The sequence below is a fragment of the Geospiza fortis genome, unplaced genomic scaffold (genome assembly GCF_000277835.1).
Source record: "Geospiza fortis unplaced genomic scaffold, GeoFor_1.0 scaffold41, whole genome shotgun sequence".
Taxonomy (NCBI): Eukaryota; Metazoa; Chordata; class Aves; order Passeriformes; family Thraupidae; genus Geospiza; species Geospiza fortis.
In genome coordinates, this window is record NW_005054299.1 from 6,811,613 (window position 1) to 6,827,590 (window position 15,978).

Sequence of the window (15,978 nt, forward strand, 5' to 3'; positions counted from 1 at the left end):
TTTTTGCAGGACAACAAGAATGATGTCTTGGGGAGTGCCCTGAAGTTGTTTCTAGGGGCTTGGATACCAATTTTGCTGGAGGATCTCTCTGGTGTAGGACAAGCATTTTACACAACCCTGTTCCTGGGTCACTGCCTTTGAGAGGAAGGTATTGCTTTTCAGTTTCAGGAATGTTTTCTCAGTAAAAGACATTTGTAAAGGCTGTGTATTAAGGTTCTGTAGTGATCTGACGAATATTTAGCAGGATTTCACTTTTCTTGCCTTCTCCATGTTAAAAACTTAGAAATATGCATTGGTTGTTTCGGGGGAGAATTAGTACTGAAGATGTCTGAGTTGTTATGACGGTTATGAAACTTGCTCACACTTACCAAAAGTGCCTCATGAGGAACATTTAGCTGAGCTGGGAAACTTCTGAAATTTGCAGAACTCACTCCCACATGCAGCAGTTTGGCTCCTCTTCAGAGAGCAGGGCTTTCTACAGCAGTGATGCTGAGCATCTCCTTCCTCCTCCCCCTCCCCCTCCCCCTCCTCCTCCTTGCCTGCAGAGGCTGAGCACGCCACGTCCAGAGCCTTCCGCTTCAACACATGAAAAGACACATTGCCCACCAAGGCAATCTCACTTTATCAATAAAAGCAGGGTGAAAGGCCATGTTAGGATATAACAAACCTGACCTTTCTGTTCGTAGGTACCAGGCTGCTCAAGCCAGCCATAGATATTTTAGCTGGTATTTTTTGTCTAGGCCAAACTGCTCTTGAGAAGTAAAGATTGTTTATGAAACCTCCACTGAAAGCAGGTGTTGCAGACATCCCATTAGTAACCTTTGACTTACCTTCCCCTTTGAAACTTTTCATCCCAAAGGACTGACATTTCAAAGCCCCCCCTTTTTTTTGTGTGTCCCTCCAAGTTTGCATATTGTAAACATTTTTCTTCTCTGCTCTGATGGAACGGAGCCAAAATCTGCACAATGGGGGAACTAGATGTTAATGAGCAGAGATTGTGGGAAAATGTGTACCGGGCTGCCCTGCCTGACCTGCATGATAATGCTACATTTAGCACATTCTTTTCCATTAGTGTAGCAGGCCTTGAAATGGTAGCAAACAACATGTATTGTGAAGGTTTGTTTTAAAGAAAGCTGCTTTCCTAGGAGAGTGGAAATAAAAAAAAATATTTATTGTGTAGAGTTGGCAGAAGTACAGCTGGCTCTGGAAATATTTATGCATAAACAGTGGTGTGAAATTATATATTTTTCTTCAGATTTTTAGTAAAATTGCTCTGTGTGAAGGTTTACATTATGTAAAACCCACAGATTACGTTCAGGCTCATACTGAATCAAAAAAGTTTGCAATCTATGGCATTTAGGCACTGATAAGAACAAAAATGGCTATTGGACAAAAAATATTCTTGCACTTTGGCATCTTCTAAATAGATTTTTTTTCCACTCTGGCTGTGTTCACAACCCCTTTTTAATGTGTTTATGTCAGTGGAGTTTTGTTTGTACAAAATGCTCCTGAAAAATTAATTTTGGCTTCTCTGAGCCAAGTTTCATTTAATCATAAAACAAAATTTATGTCTCAACCATATGAAAATCATTAGGGGCAAAAGGATTCTGAGAACATAAACAACACCATGTGACTTAGACACCCAATTGCACAGCTTGAACCTATCAAGTGGTGAACATATTAAAATGCTAAAGAGAACACTTACAGTCAGCATTTGGTGTGCAATGAGTAGGGAGACATTTGTTTGCACAAAACTTCTGACTAACAAAGATGAGTACCGAAGGAATTAATAACAAAAGACTGACTGTAGATAATTTCTGAGCAGAGAAAGGGATTAAATCAGTTTGAAAAGCTGTTTCTTGCAAACTTTTTGCTCAGCTAATTTTTTAATTATCCTTTTACATATCCAACTTCACTCTTTCAGTTAAGGAAAGAGTAATTTGTGTAGTAAAAATTTAATCCAAATGTGAACTGTTTACAAATGACATTCCAGATCCTCATTGGGAAATGCTTATTTCTTCACAGTCAAAGATTCCTAAAGAGCTTTCTATGGGGAAAGAGACTTCCACTCATTACCTTAAAACAACACTCTTATCTCCACTGTGGAGTGCGTATGGGCTCTGAGCCATATTTTGTGAAGGACAAAGCAAATTCTTTAGCAAAACATCTGCTAGATAAGAGCAGCATTCCTTAGAATAGGTTTCCTGATGAAAGAGATGCAAAAGCCTTGATTCCAAATGTACTTACATGCTAAAACAACTACTGTCTGTGCTAGTTCTGGTTCGTGCTCTCAGGAGCAATGTCAAGCCCAGCTAAGACTGAAAATACAGAGCTGGTTAACAAGATGATTTGGGACTACTCAAATCTGCTCACCTTTTCCAAAGTCCAATGAAAGAATGAAGTATCAATCTTATTTTCAGAAATCTTTAAGATGGCATGAGATGCACATGTGGCCAGCTGATAGGCAGTTTCTGTGCCAATTAGGAAAGGGTTTCATTTCTCCACAGACGCTGTTTTTGTGCCATGAACAGTGTGTGATTCCAGCAGCTTTGCCCCAGAGCTGCTCAGGGCAGCTAAAGGGTGATGGCCTGAAGCCTGTGCACTAAGGAAGATGTTTATGCACTCTTGCTCCAGCAGGAAGGGATTCACAGAAATACACTCCTAATCTATCCTGCAAAATCAGAGCATGCCATCGAGAAAGGAAACGTGGTAAAGGGGACTGAGCACAGATTTACTGTGTGTTCATAAAAGCCCCTTGGCAACACCAAGATAAACTCTGCGCAGAGAACTTCTAGGGCTGGAAGGCTCTGCCTGAGGCCCTGGGTTTAGCAGAGTCCTTGCTGTTTATTCTGGAGAAATCTTCATTATACAGGCAGGTATCTATTGCCAAGCTGGCTGCTTTCAGTTCCCATTTTTCACTTTCTGTTTTCCATGCCTGTTGCTACAGTTCCAGCTTTCTGATGGCCCCTACTGCTTGGTGTGGTGACTGCAGAACATGTCTGTCTTGTCAAATATTTCTGCATAATGATTTGAACCAAACCTTGGCACATGGTTATGGCAAGCACTACATGGTGACCTTGTCTATTGAAGCATTGTGCTCATTCTCAGTTAAACTTTGGCTCATCTACATTTCTCATGGAGCTGTACCTTCATCACATGCCTTCTGTTTGCTTGTCTTCCTCTTCATTGCACTCGAGGGATGTTGTGGTCTGGAGTTTTGGGAACTTCCCCAAGTGAGAGTCAGGGAGTTGAAGTGTAGCTGGAAACAGGAAAGCAGGAACACTGGGTCTGCAGTGAAAGAGGAGAGATTGGGAAAGTTGCTTATTCTTTTCATCTTCCTTCAGTTCCTCTCAGGTGCTGCCTATGTGTGGCTTTCATTTTAGTTTTGCAGATGGAATTCTGCAATTTATAGACCATCACATCACAGCTTATATATGATGATTATGCCCCCACAGCTGATGAATACATCCAGCCTACCGCCTTCCTGGTCCTGCATTTATATTCTTGAAATTTTCTCCAGATTTGCTTTCAAAGCCATGCAGAAAATATTTTTATCTTTGTTCTTTATTCATGAATTGGTTCCTTAAGCTTCACTGTCTGAAATTCCCATATTCTGTATGAGTGCCATAAGAGATTACTTCTAGCTCAGCCAATGCACATTGGATTTGGCTTCTTCCAGTCAGTTCTAACTTCTTCCTGACCAATTATATCATTCATCATTAAATGTTGTAGGGAATCAGATAATACTCCAGACCTGGGTCTTTCCTGGACAGGCTTGGTTAGGTGAAAGAAGGTATTCACCCTGCTTCCCCACAAGCATTTGAGTGCTCACACTATTGAAACTTGTAAGAGATGAAAGTTTTCAACAGCAGTAGCCTGCCCACACCCATGCTCCTCTAAAATGGTTGAATGAAGAGTTATGCTATGTTCAAATTATTTCAAGTTGATCTTGCTAAAGCTTCAGGACTCATTTTGTAAATGTGAGGTTTATTCAGAAAATCTGCACCTGTTCAGAAAGGATTTGAGCACAAGATAAAACATGAATCTGGATAAGAATCAGCAAGAAAGTATTTAGGTGCTTTTCTATGTACATCTTTAAACAGTTGATCTCACATAATCTTTTTGTTTCTTATTCTGCTGTAATCTTAAGGACATTTGCTACAGATACTTGTCAAATATTTATTTTATCCCTTCTGATAATTTGCCATCTCTAGATTTTTAACAGAGTTCCCAAAATCTCTCTACTGAAAACACTATTGGTGTTCCCATTGTACAAATTATGAGGTGAGTTACAGAGAACAACCTTCCAACTTCACAAAAGAACTGGGCCAGTGTAGTACTGTCATCCTGACTTTCCCCATCACAGGCTCTTCTTGAAAATGGAGGAGGTAATTTCTTTTGAGACAGTGATGTTTCACAGAGTGAATGCAGCTCTGCTCTTATGTTAAGAAAGTTAAGCTTTGGAAAACTCACTTGCTGCCAAAAGACTTCTTTTTCAAGACTTTTAGCTGTGGCTGATCCTCTGTTTAAAGTCTGGTCCAGCTGTGCTTTATAAATATCTCTTAACTGATAAATGAATTATTTCCTTCAGTTAAGCTCTCCATATTGCTGAGCAGAATCTCCAAATGCACAGTTTTACAGTAGAATTAATAGTTTTCCAAACGGGTTCTCTTGTGATTTTATATTTGGTATTTATGCCTGGTATATTTTTAACTTGCTGGCATACTTTTGGCCCAATTTGGTGAAGTGTTGTCAATCATTGTTAAAAGATGTAGCAAAGAATACTAGAAAATAATGTCTTGCCATTTTTAATCTAAGAAAACAGCTTTGTTGCTGGTCTTGCTGGCTGTCTAACAGATGGGCCAGAGTCCCATGAGAAGACAGCCACTTCCTTGCATAATAAACAAAGAAGGAGAAGTTGTCTGCAAGCCATTAGTGTATTGTAAAGTTAGATGCAATGTCTTGATATTGTCAGAATGTGTTCCTCAAGCACATTTCTTTGACATTCTGTCATAAGTCAGACACAAGACAACATTAAATCAAAATTAAAACTTTAAAAAGCAGGCAGCTGTTTAATTTTTTCCAACAGAAGAACCCCAGTAAAAATATCCTCCATTTTCTAAATGTTGATATCCAATAAATAGGCAAGGGTTGAGTAGGGTATTTGATAGAAACAAGATCATTTGGCCTATGTGACACATTACCAGGATTCCTGTCTAATACTATTCTTGCTTGAATTATGAATTAGTTATAGTATAGTCAAAGGTTATGAAAATAGGACACCTAGGGAAAATTATAAGACCCACAAAAAATTACTGTGTTTTTCTTAAGAGTATTTTCTCTTATATTCAGAAGAGGATATATTGCTTCTACATAAAACTCTGTTTCTGGCCACTTTTCATAAGAATTTTCACTGAAGTAGAAATAAGTAACAAGTGTCATTTGCAGAAGAAATAGATTTTGTGCTGTAATGGCTTCCCACCCTTTAAAAAAACAGTACATATAGATGTTCCAATATTGAACTGGAAATTAGTCTTTTTTGATGGTTCTGCCAGGGAAAAAAAATACAGCTATGCAAAAGCTTTTTTTACCCAATTACTCATGGAATTTTTGGCACCAAAAAAAAAAAAAAAAAAAAAAGATAATCAGTTCCCAGATGTATAATTCTGTTTAAGCCTGTAGGACATGAAGCTGCTAAGCAATATGCTACTTACTTAGTTGTCCTGACAGGTCTTAAGACCTTCCCACTAAAATTTAATGTTTAAGTTAGATACAGAAATAAATTCAGTGATCTGAGCGAGTAAGGAAAAAAGTACTTCCTATCAATCGATTGAGGTGATGATCCCTTTTTTATTTATCTTAAAACCAAAAAGGGTTTTAAGCTAGAAATAAAGCTTTTCACATGGCTTCACACATAAAAGATAAAGTCTTTTAAGGGACTGTAAACTGAAAAACTGACAAAAATCCAATGAATCCAAATACCACTGCAGACTGATTTTGTTTGATTTTTATCATAGTTTGACAGTTTGTATTTCTGTTTCTGGAACACATGATCAGTAGAGACAATTTCAAGAGACGATATACTGAAATTAATATAAGTCCCATGTCATGAGGTTTTTCCTCAGCTTTAGCATGAATAAAATTGGTTCAATTTGTGGAAAAAAAAGTGAAAAATGGAAGAGAGATTTTTCACAAAAACTAGTAATATCTGAGTTTTTATATTCAGCTTATGTGAATTACTATGCAGTATACTACACACCTCCTGAAGTGTTCTGGCTTTTAGGGTTGGTAATTGTGTATATAACACTTTTGTCACCTTTCCTCTTCTTTGTTGCTCACAGGAAAAAAATATAAAATTTTATTAGTTGGCTAGATGGTCATTTATGAGAAGTATAAATGCTGAAAATGCACCTTTACTTGTTCACTGTTTGTAACTTAGCTTGGTTTTGTTTTACCCCATATGCTGTTTTATTTCATTCCAAAGATGTAGGGAGCAAGTTACTAGATCATCATAAGACAGATGCAGTGTTAATGTTTATGTTAACTAGTGAAATTAAATGACCCAGATGTGTTATGGGAAACCCTTGTTTAACCTGGGGTCATATGATAATCATCAGAAAGCTAATTTTAAAATATCCTATAAATAACTCCCATCTCTGTCAATTGCTTTCTATCTTTACTTGTCACTCTTAGGAAATTAAATGAAACCCACTTCTCTACAAGGGCTATGTAACCCGTGGAAATAATGATGCCACATTTATAAATACCGAAGAGTATCACTGAGAGCAAGTGTCTCATTTCATTGTTCATTCATTATCATAGAAAATCGAAGTATTTATGAAGGACCTCAGGACAGTTCTGTGGGATATAAAACAGAGCCAGGGGGCCTGAGGCAGGGTTTAGAAGCTTTGAAGCAGATTTCCAGTGTATTTGCAACAGTATAAAGAATAGTAACTTTTTCTTAATCCTCTCTTTGAATAAAACAGTGACATTTCAAAGGCTGAGACAGTTTTGAAAACATAACTAAGCTAAACCCCTTTAGCTTTGCATCGTGCTGATTCTGTGGGATCATATGTAACCAATGGCTAAAGCGAATAACTGGATCAAGATTTGTGCCTCTAGTTTAGCAGGAACTCTGGTTCACACTTTGAATCAAGCCAACCCTGAACATTATTTTCCCTCATTGATCCCTGCTAGGAAGTTCCATGAAAAGCACAGGCAGCACAATGCATCAGCTCTTTTCATCAGAACTTTTTAGGTCCTGGAAAAAGTGAACAAAAATACTCAGGCTGCTCTGGTTTTAATGAAGGTCATGGCACTGCATTTTGTATCTGTTATTTTCTTAAATAAGTTTGTATCCCTTCTAGTGTAGGCAGGGAAAAATAGAGCTAGAATTCATGGATTTGCTCCAAACAGGCCACGAAACAACAGTTTAGTAAGACAAATTCTTTTAAAATAATATCATTGCAACATTTGGCTTCTCAATATGTAGAATAATTCCTAGTATTCTTTATTATTTCTAATGCCTTATGTCAGAGGAAAATTATGACTTCCATCATGAATTCAAAAGAAAGGAAAACGATTGCAACCAATACTGTGATTAAAAAGTGAAATTAAAGGTTCAAAATCATTGAAGGAAACAGTCTTGCACAAGTCCTCTCAGTGCATCCAAAATCTGTGACAACTTATGGATGCAATTTGCATCAGCAAGTAGGGTTTGGGGCCTGGCCTCAGGTTCTGAGGGGCGACGTGTAAGAGGCACCACCTGTAAGAGCGTGTCTGGGATGGGCTGTTTGGGTCCAGCCTGGCCAGATATGGACCCCAGCCCACACCGTCTTACATGGACAGCAACAAAACACCAGAAGCGCTCTTCTCCATGTGGGGTCAAATGTCCTTTGTTTATTGTCTTGAGAGCCACCAGATGGAAAAGCCCAGATGGAAAGAGAGCTCATGGCGGGAGATATTTATACCTGGGGCATGGGGGGGGTGGAGGAAGAGGGGCACAGCCAATGGGATACCAGTGAGGAGGGGCGAGGGGAGGGACTGAGCAGGGGAGAGACCACCAGGGGGTATTGGGCAGAGGGGTGGAGGCGGGAGAGACCATTATTGGAATAAATACCAATATAGCTGGATGGGACATGCCTGGGCTTGTCTGGCCCTTGCTACTTGACTGAAAGGTGGCAACAGTGGTGGTTTCACCTCAGAGACACCTTTGGCTATCTGGATGCTGCAGCTGGGCACTTGGGACAAGTCCAGACATGCAGGAGCTCAGGTTTACCTCTGGCGGAGAGGCTTTAAGGTGAGGATGAAGGAGAGGAGTTGGTTCTGCTGGAAGTTTTGATCCAGAATTTTATTGCTGGCACACAGCCCTCTGAATCCAGTAACTGCTCCAACAGAACTCTTCGAACTGCACGGTTGCTGTTCCTTTTAACCCTGGGGAGAGGGGGAGTAAGGGGTAGGGATCCCAGGAACCAGGTAGGGAGGTGGGAGGCTCAGGGGACAAATGACACATGGATGGCCCAATGTCTTCCAGGGGTGTAAGGCATCTTTTGAACTCTACCCATCACTCGACACCCTTCTGGAATGCCAGGATTGACAGACAGTGCTCAGCAGGGGTCAGGGTGGGGGAAAGGAAAGGTGAATGACACACCTGGGGAAGAAATCTACCTCTGGGAGAAACCAGAGGTATCTGAGGCAAACCATGACATCACACCTCAACAGACCATGTGATGGGAGAGGGGAATAACAAACCATGTGATATAACATAAACTATTCAGTGCAATATAAAGACTACTCAGTGCAAATCTCAAATCATCCACTGCAAAACAACAACTGAATTAACTATTTAGTGCAGTACAACAGCGATGTGTGTTGAGGTGCAGAGCTCCTCTGTGCCTGTGGCCTCGTGCAGCCGCGTCCCGGGGTGCTGGTACTGCCGTGGTGCTCGGAGCCAGAGCAGCTGACTGCAGAGCACAGCCCTGCGTGGGGTTTGAGCCTCTGATTATCAGAAAACTGAAAAAAGCAGGAGCCTGGGCTCCCTGATTCTACTCCCTTGCTGTGGCAGACAGCTACATGACTGTAATTCTGTTTATAGATCTCATGTCCCTGCTGGAAAGTTGGGCCGGGATCCTGCTGCTGTGGCAGTTTCAAGCATTCTCCTGCTTTTCAGTTGCACTGGTGGATGTGCTGAACTCTTTGCTGCCTACGCTACCAAGCACAGATAAAATAATTGAACACATACATGCTTGGCCTAGATTTTGGGAAGTTAATAAGCCAAGTTGTCTTCATTTTCTGTCATAGAAGAGGCTACCTATTCCTCTTATCATCTGAATAGACCTTCTTTGTATGTTTTCCAGTCTTTTACCGTTCTTGAATGTCAGTGATGAGAATTTATATACATGGCCTCAGGTGCATTAGTACTAGGGCATGGTGCAATAGTTTCAGTAGTTCCCTTTTCTACTTTGCCTGAAGTCTTGAGAGGTTGCATTTGCTTTTTTTAAGTGCTGGCTGTGATCAAATAAAATACCATGCTCATTTTCCTCCTTTGTTGCATAAATCACAGTCTGTGAGCTTGGAAGGGAAATTCTGTTTTTCTCTTGCTGATATATTGCTGTCCATGCAGCTGAATGCTACCAAGATAATTCCTGTGCAATACTCCTGCCTTCCTCAGCAGGGGCAGAGCTCCCTGGCTTCATGTGATCAGCAACTTTGAACTGAGCATTTCTCTAGATTTTTTCCAAAGTCAATAATGAAAGTATTAAATACTCTTGCTCCAAACTAATGTTTTTTAGGTGCACATCTAATAACCTTCCAGACCTTCACGTTTGTGTTTTGTTGTGTTCTTGTTTGGTTTGTTATATTTATTGAAATACTGGAACTAATGTTCACCTTCTCAGTATTTTTTTTCCTTTGGAAACATATTTGATTATTTTCTGAAAGCCAGATCATTTCCTTTTTCATATAACAGTGTGTAGTGTACTTTTGGCATACCTCTGACAAACCTCAGGTGTATTTTATTCTGTTTTCCTTTTATGTTGAGAGGTCTTTAATTTAACCTTACTCTTTTCTTCTAGGTTCTAGTACTGAGTAATAGCCCGTGATGGCACCTGTGATTGCTCAGACCACTCATTTCCCACTCTGAAATATAATTCTCTACTTGTGTAGTATGGATACAGTGGTATGAGTTCAGTTTTTTTGAATGGAGATTCCTTGGAGTTTCTTGATGTCAGTACATTTAACTCTGAGCCTTTCTTTCATTTCTGTTCATATTAATTACCTTTTCTTGTCTGCAGTTATTCAACATCATTAGACAATGAGCTGCTCTCAACAGCAATAACAAGATCTCTGTGAGTAATTTCCTAAATATCATAATTAAAATCTATGTTTCACTAGGTTCTCAAGTGTTCTGTTAACTCTAGACAAAGGCAGGGATTTTCTTAGTCACAGATAGGATTTAGACATCAAATCTCACCCTTTCACCTTTAGAAAGCCTTCCCAAGAAAATCTATATGATTTCTGAACTATTGTTTCTCAGGAGGCAGAGAGTAACATAAGGAGCAGCTACCCCTGACTCTTTTTAATACCTGCCAGCTCTGCAGCACCTCTGGCTTTTTTCTTTTGGGCTTCAGTAATTAGAGCTGTGTGAAGTTTCACACGTAGAGTGGAACTGGATGATTCTGGCATCTAATCAGGTCAAAGGCTAAATTCCTCTGGTGTGCAACACGTTACCCTAGGCTGAATTATAGCCTGTAAACCAGAATGGTTAGATCCTTAACTCTGGAATATTAACTTGTTAATTTATTTTTTTGCAATAGATAAGGAATCACCACATCACACAACTGTCAATTTTATATCTCTAGTGACATCTTTTGCCCACGCCTACATCGCAGGACGTGTTTCTGTGCTCTGTTGTACTATCTCTGCTTTCCTAATTGCAGGAGGGTATGTGCATGACACAAAGCATCTCACAGCCTTGGCCCAACAGGCTGATCCACTGCTGACATAAAACAGTGTAGCTGCCTGATTGTGTGCTCTGCAAATCTGGCCCCAAATGTGGCAATCTCACTGCAAGTGGTAACCACTGGTCTGAACTGGAATGTGTAAGCTGGCATGCTTGATTTAAATTGTATAAACTGGTTTTGGCCTTGACCCTGCTGTGAGAATTACAAGCTCTGATCATGCAAATCAGGGTTCTTAGAAGAATCAGATGGTAAGGAAGCTTTTCAAATAAGTACACGCTTGGGCACAAGTTTTAAACAAGCTTTTCTCGGTGTAGAATTCCACTTTGTGCCAAGTGTCTGGAGAGTTAGATACCCATTTGTTGCATGTTTTCCAAAGTTGATATAGTACTGAAACCTTTCCTTAAGATTTATATGTCCTTCCAAAGGGCACCAAATTAATAGGCTAAATGCCTGGCATGCTTTCATCCTGGCTCTGGCAAAGGCTATGGATAACTGGATCCACAGCTAGAAAATGCAACTCTCCCCCTTTTCCCAGATGAGAGCCTTAACAGTTTCTTTAGTTTGGCACTCGATCATTTCTATCAAGATGAAGTTGCCTTTGGCCAAGCCTCTGAGATCTGTGCAAAGCTTTTCTCAGCCACAAATCATTTCTTCATCCAGCATGTCACTTGACAGCTTTGGTGTTATAAATTAGTTCAAGAGGGTGGACACCCATTTCACCTCCTCACCAAGGGCTCAGTTCTCATGTTTTCTGAAGTTATTTATTTTTGCTTTAGGGGAAAATGCAGTTTTACTCTCTTACTGTGCTATCAAGAGAACAAGTCCCTTTGAGCCAAACACCTGCTTTCCTTTAGAAAGAATGATGGGGAAATGCCTTTTGAAAAGCCTCTATTTAGCTACTTTCTTAATTTACAAAAAGTCTCTTATTACTCAGATCCCCAGAGGTTTAGACAAAAAGTATAGCGAACCAAAGTAAAAAAGAAAAGGGAAAACAAAGTGCTGCCTTTCTCTTGCCACAACAGGAACAAAGCCATGGCAATGTGCCCTCAAGGCTACCAGACCTTTATTCTCTCATGGAGTCAAAATCCAGAAGCAAGTGGTCTTCACTAAAAAAATAATAAATTACTTGGGAGGCTTTGCTGGCCAATGCTTGCAAGGTGGGAACCATTTGAGACACACTGAATGTTACTTCTCCTGCAGGCTCCAGTCCCCTCATCCATACACTTCCCCTCAAACTGAACACTTGAGCTTGTTAGAGAGTGCTCAGGATATTCATGGAGCCTTTGACATGTCATAATTTCATGCTTCTTTACCACTTTCTCTTCTCTGGCAAATGAAAAGAAAGATAGCGCAAGGCCTTATTCTTATTCTTATTCTTATTCTTATTCTTATTCTTATTCTTATTCTTATTCTTATTCTTAGCTAAGATTGTTAAACACCTAAATCTTATTAAATTCCTAATTCTCAAATTATTTTTTGTTTTGGGAATCACACCCTCAATTCTTTTTTTCCCACAGGTTTTAAGGTGACAACTAGCAGAGATAACATGACTGCTCTTAATAGCATTGCCACAATTTCTGGCTATGCCATGTCCTTCTGTCCATCTGTCTTGAGGGGTGTCTTGCAGTGCCACAGGGAAAAGCTGGTTTTGTTGATAGTGCCAGAAATTGTAAGTAACAACTCCTGTTCTATGGACTAAAGAGCACAAACACTCCAAGCATATGTGCAATGGATTTGACTACAGTTTAAGCTGTTGTGACCTCAATTACTTTGTCATTGTAACAGTGCAGGAAGAGCTCAGTCCCACACTGCAGCTGCATTGTACTGCACAAACATAGAGAGGAAAAGGTATCTCTTGCTACCGAATGGTTTATACCCAGGGTCATTCTGCTTCTGGTTTATTATCTTGTCTAGTATGTGCAGAACGGTGTGGTCCAATTTGTTTCTAGCCTAACATTCTAAGGCCAGCACAGGACAGGGACATGGGTGTTGCAGGGACCCCTATGGCTCCTGAGCTCTTCAAGCAATGCTGTTCAGTCTTGGCCTTGGTAGATGGCATGTGGCCCACAAGCCACAGTACAACCCCCAGTGCTGCCTTCACATTGCTTCATGAATCCACCTAAAACGAGTCCTCTCTGAGGCCAGGCTGCTGCATCTCTTTTTGCTTTGCTCTCTGGGCTGCTGTGCGTCCAGCTGTTGGCTGGAAAAAGGAAGGCAGCATCCCCTTCAGATTGGATTTTTTTCCTTCCACATCAGTCCAGATTTTGGAATTATTTAGAAATCACAGGACTATCTATAAAGAAATTACCTAAAGTTGGGTTTGCCTTGTGTGTTGGGAGATTTTCCTTGCTTGTTTTTGTTTTTTCTTCCTATGGTAATGAGTAAATTCTGGTCAGCCCCAGAATGTGCAATATTCAGATGCAGGTCTCAGGTCAGGGTGAACTGGGGCCAGAACTGAGGTTTGGCTTTTCCTATCACAGGCAACTCAACTATCCTAATCTGGAGACTACTGAAAACTGTGTGGGGAATTTTTAATGTTATTCTCTTTTGAAGAGAGTTAAAAAAAAAAGGCATGTCAGCTTTCTAAATAAAAGACACCGAGATTTTAGGAAAAGAATAATAATTTTCTGCACAAGCTGAAGATACAGATTGACTTATATTTTCCAGTTTAGTGGTGAGAGCAGAACTTAGTTTTCAGGGGAAAGCAGGGGCAAGAACCCCTGGCTTTCAGTGCCTTAAACTCTAAGATTCCTCATTACCAGCAGTTGAGTGGGAGCAGAGAATGAAAAAAACAAGAAATCCTAAATCTTAATCTGGAATCCTTTAGAGTTGCAGTGAAGAGCCAGAAAGTATGTTATGAGTAACAGTGTATTGGCATTGAAATGAAATGTTGAGGAAAGGACAAATATTTATGACATACATTTTCAAGCTCAGCAGAAACGAATTTTCAGCTTGATCTCAGATATCACACTGCAGTTGAGATTATGTAGACTGTAAATATCATGTATAGAATATAATGTCTGTCTTAGCTATGTACTTAGGCACTATTTGATTGGCAGCAGAGCATACTTAGAAATATTTTCCATAATGGCAACTTTGAGATTATACGTGACTTGAAATGTGAAATAGTTCAAGACACAATTGTAAGCTTAAATGGAAAAGCAACTGCAGAAGTATAATATAATATTTATAATAAATGGTACGCAATTTTACAGACACACCATTTCAGCTCTAGTGACCAAGCCTATTTCCTCCCATTTACACACCCATTGTTGGACAGCGTCTTGTAGTTAGTGAATCTCTTTCATGTGATTGGATAAACTAGGCTTTATAGAGAACTGCAAAATCAGTTGTGTCTTAAAAACAACAAGAGTCAGATGCCTTTTATTCTGAATAAATACTCACTTTGGCAGGTTACTTGGCAGGTAACCCACTGGACTCTAGCTTGATACGGAGTAGTAAAAGATCTGAAAGTCTGATGAAATGTGAAAAAAGTATTTACTTGTTCTTGTTCCTTTTCTTTTTTATTTCCTTGAATATGTTAATTGAAGCATGGCTAAAAGTTTCTAGTGAGTGTGAGAGGGTAGTACAGAGGCTGGATCTCTGAAATATGAGGGAAATCCTTCATATTTCTGTTGGCAAAGGGAAGGCACTGTGCTCTGTGGAGGCTTCTTGAATTTTGAATCCATTTTTGTTCGGGCAACATTTTCATTTGCTCTCCAGTCACTAGATTTGGTAACAACTTGCCTAAGAATGGCCCAGTACAGTTTAATTTTCAAAAATTACTACATTGAGAAAAGCAGTCATTCTCAAGAGCAAACACATAATCTCATACACAAAACACACCTTGGATTTTACTCATTTCTCACTGACATAAGGTGTAATTTAGTTGTCTGAAATGGAGTCATTCATGATGTATGTCAGAAACAGGCCCAGAAAAGCTATTTTTAAAACACACACACACACACACACACACAAACACACACACAGAGCCAAATAATATTTGATTTTTTCACATTTAGTCCCAGTTGTATACATCCTCGGTGGCATTATTAAGTGGAGCTTTTCAAACAGATGAAGTATGTTACTTACTGTGGCTGAACTGGAATGAAAGAAGAGATGGCTGTTTGCCAGTGAGTGGTGTGTAGCTTGTAGAAGCATGTAATTACATAAATCACAAACATATGCAGAAGATGTTTTCTCTTTACATTTAACTGGTGTTGCCTGGAGTTATAGCTGCTTGCAACTCTATTTAATTACCATAATTATTTTAAATGTGTATATCTGGCAATCTTTGAGCTTTATGAGAATGTTAGTCATACCTTATCTGCAAAAATCTAGAGGGTCCCATTCTTCCCCAAGGGGCTGCAGTAACCAGGTTTCTCCAGATTTCAGGCATAGGGTGGCTGCTATGTTTATACCTTTACTTTGATTTACAGGTTTTTTAAAAACCTGAGCCTCTGAAACTAATCAGATCTTGAAATCTCAGTAGACGCTATAATTTCCTGGTAGGAAATTAAGCATTGTACATTGTTTGTGGAAAGAAAGTACCTGGAGAGGTCCTGATTAGCTTCTTTTACCTCTTAATTTGCTGACTGTGTAAATGTTGTTTGCCCAAACAGATTGACAACTGTCTAGAAAAGGTATTGATTGTGTTAAAATGGATACTTTCTGTGGGAAATGTAAAAAAACCTGACAGACTAGTTGGGATTTTCCAGTTCATTTTGTCAAGCAGTGAAATGAGTTAGAGTGAAGCATTTTTCTAAATTCTCTTTTGCACCAGAGCAAACCAAATTCAAATAGTTGATGCTAATGGAGTTTCCCTAGAAACACAACAGTGTAACATGAGCTTTTGTTTCCTCTCTCATTTATGTCAATTTTGTGTTGGCTTCGTGGCATTTGATATTGGTTGAGTTACTCATGGCTCAGACCAATAGAACTGGGAGAAGACATGAGTATTGGTATATAGGATGACTGGCCAATGTAGACACACCTCAGTGTGCCCTCACTAATGTAA

At 39.6% G+C, this 15,978-nt stretch overlaps 1 long non-coding RNA gene across 1 annotated transcript in view; it reads left to right on the forward strand.

Moving 5' to 3' along the window:
• Positions 1–113: 113 nt before the first annotated feature.
• LOC115948368 overlaps positions 114–15,978 on the forward strand; it is an 18,655-nt gene continuing 2,790 nt past the window's right edge. Inside the window, exons 1-3 of the long non-coding RNA XR_004082186.1 lie at positions 114–148; positions 10,293–10,346; positions 12,479–12,630. This is a non-coding gene — a long non-coding RNA (uncharacterized LOC115948368). The remainder of the gene's footprint in view (positions 149–10,292; positions 10,347–12,478; positions 12,631–15,978) is intronic.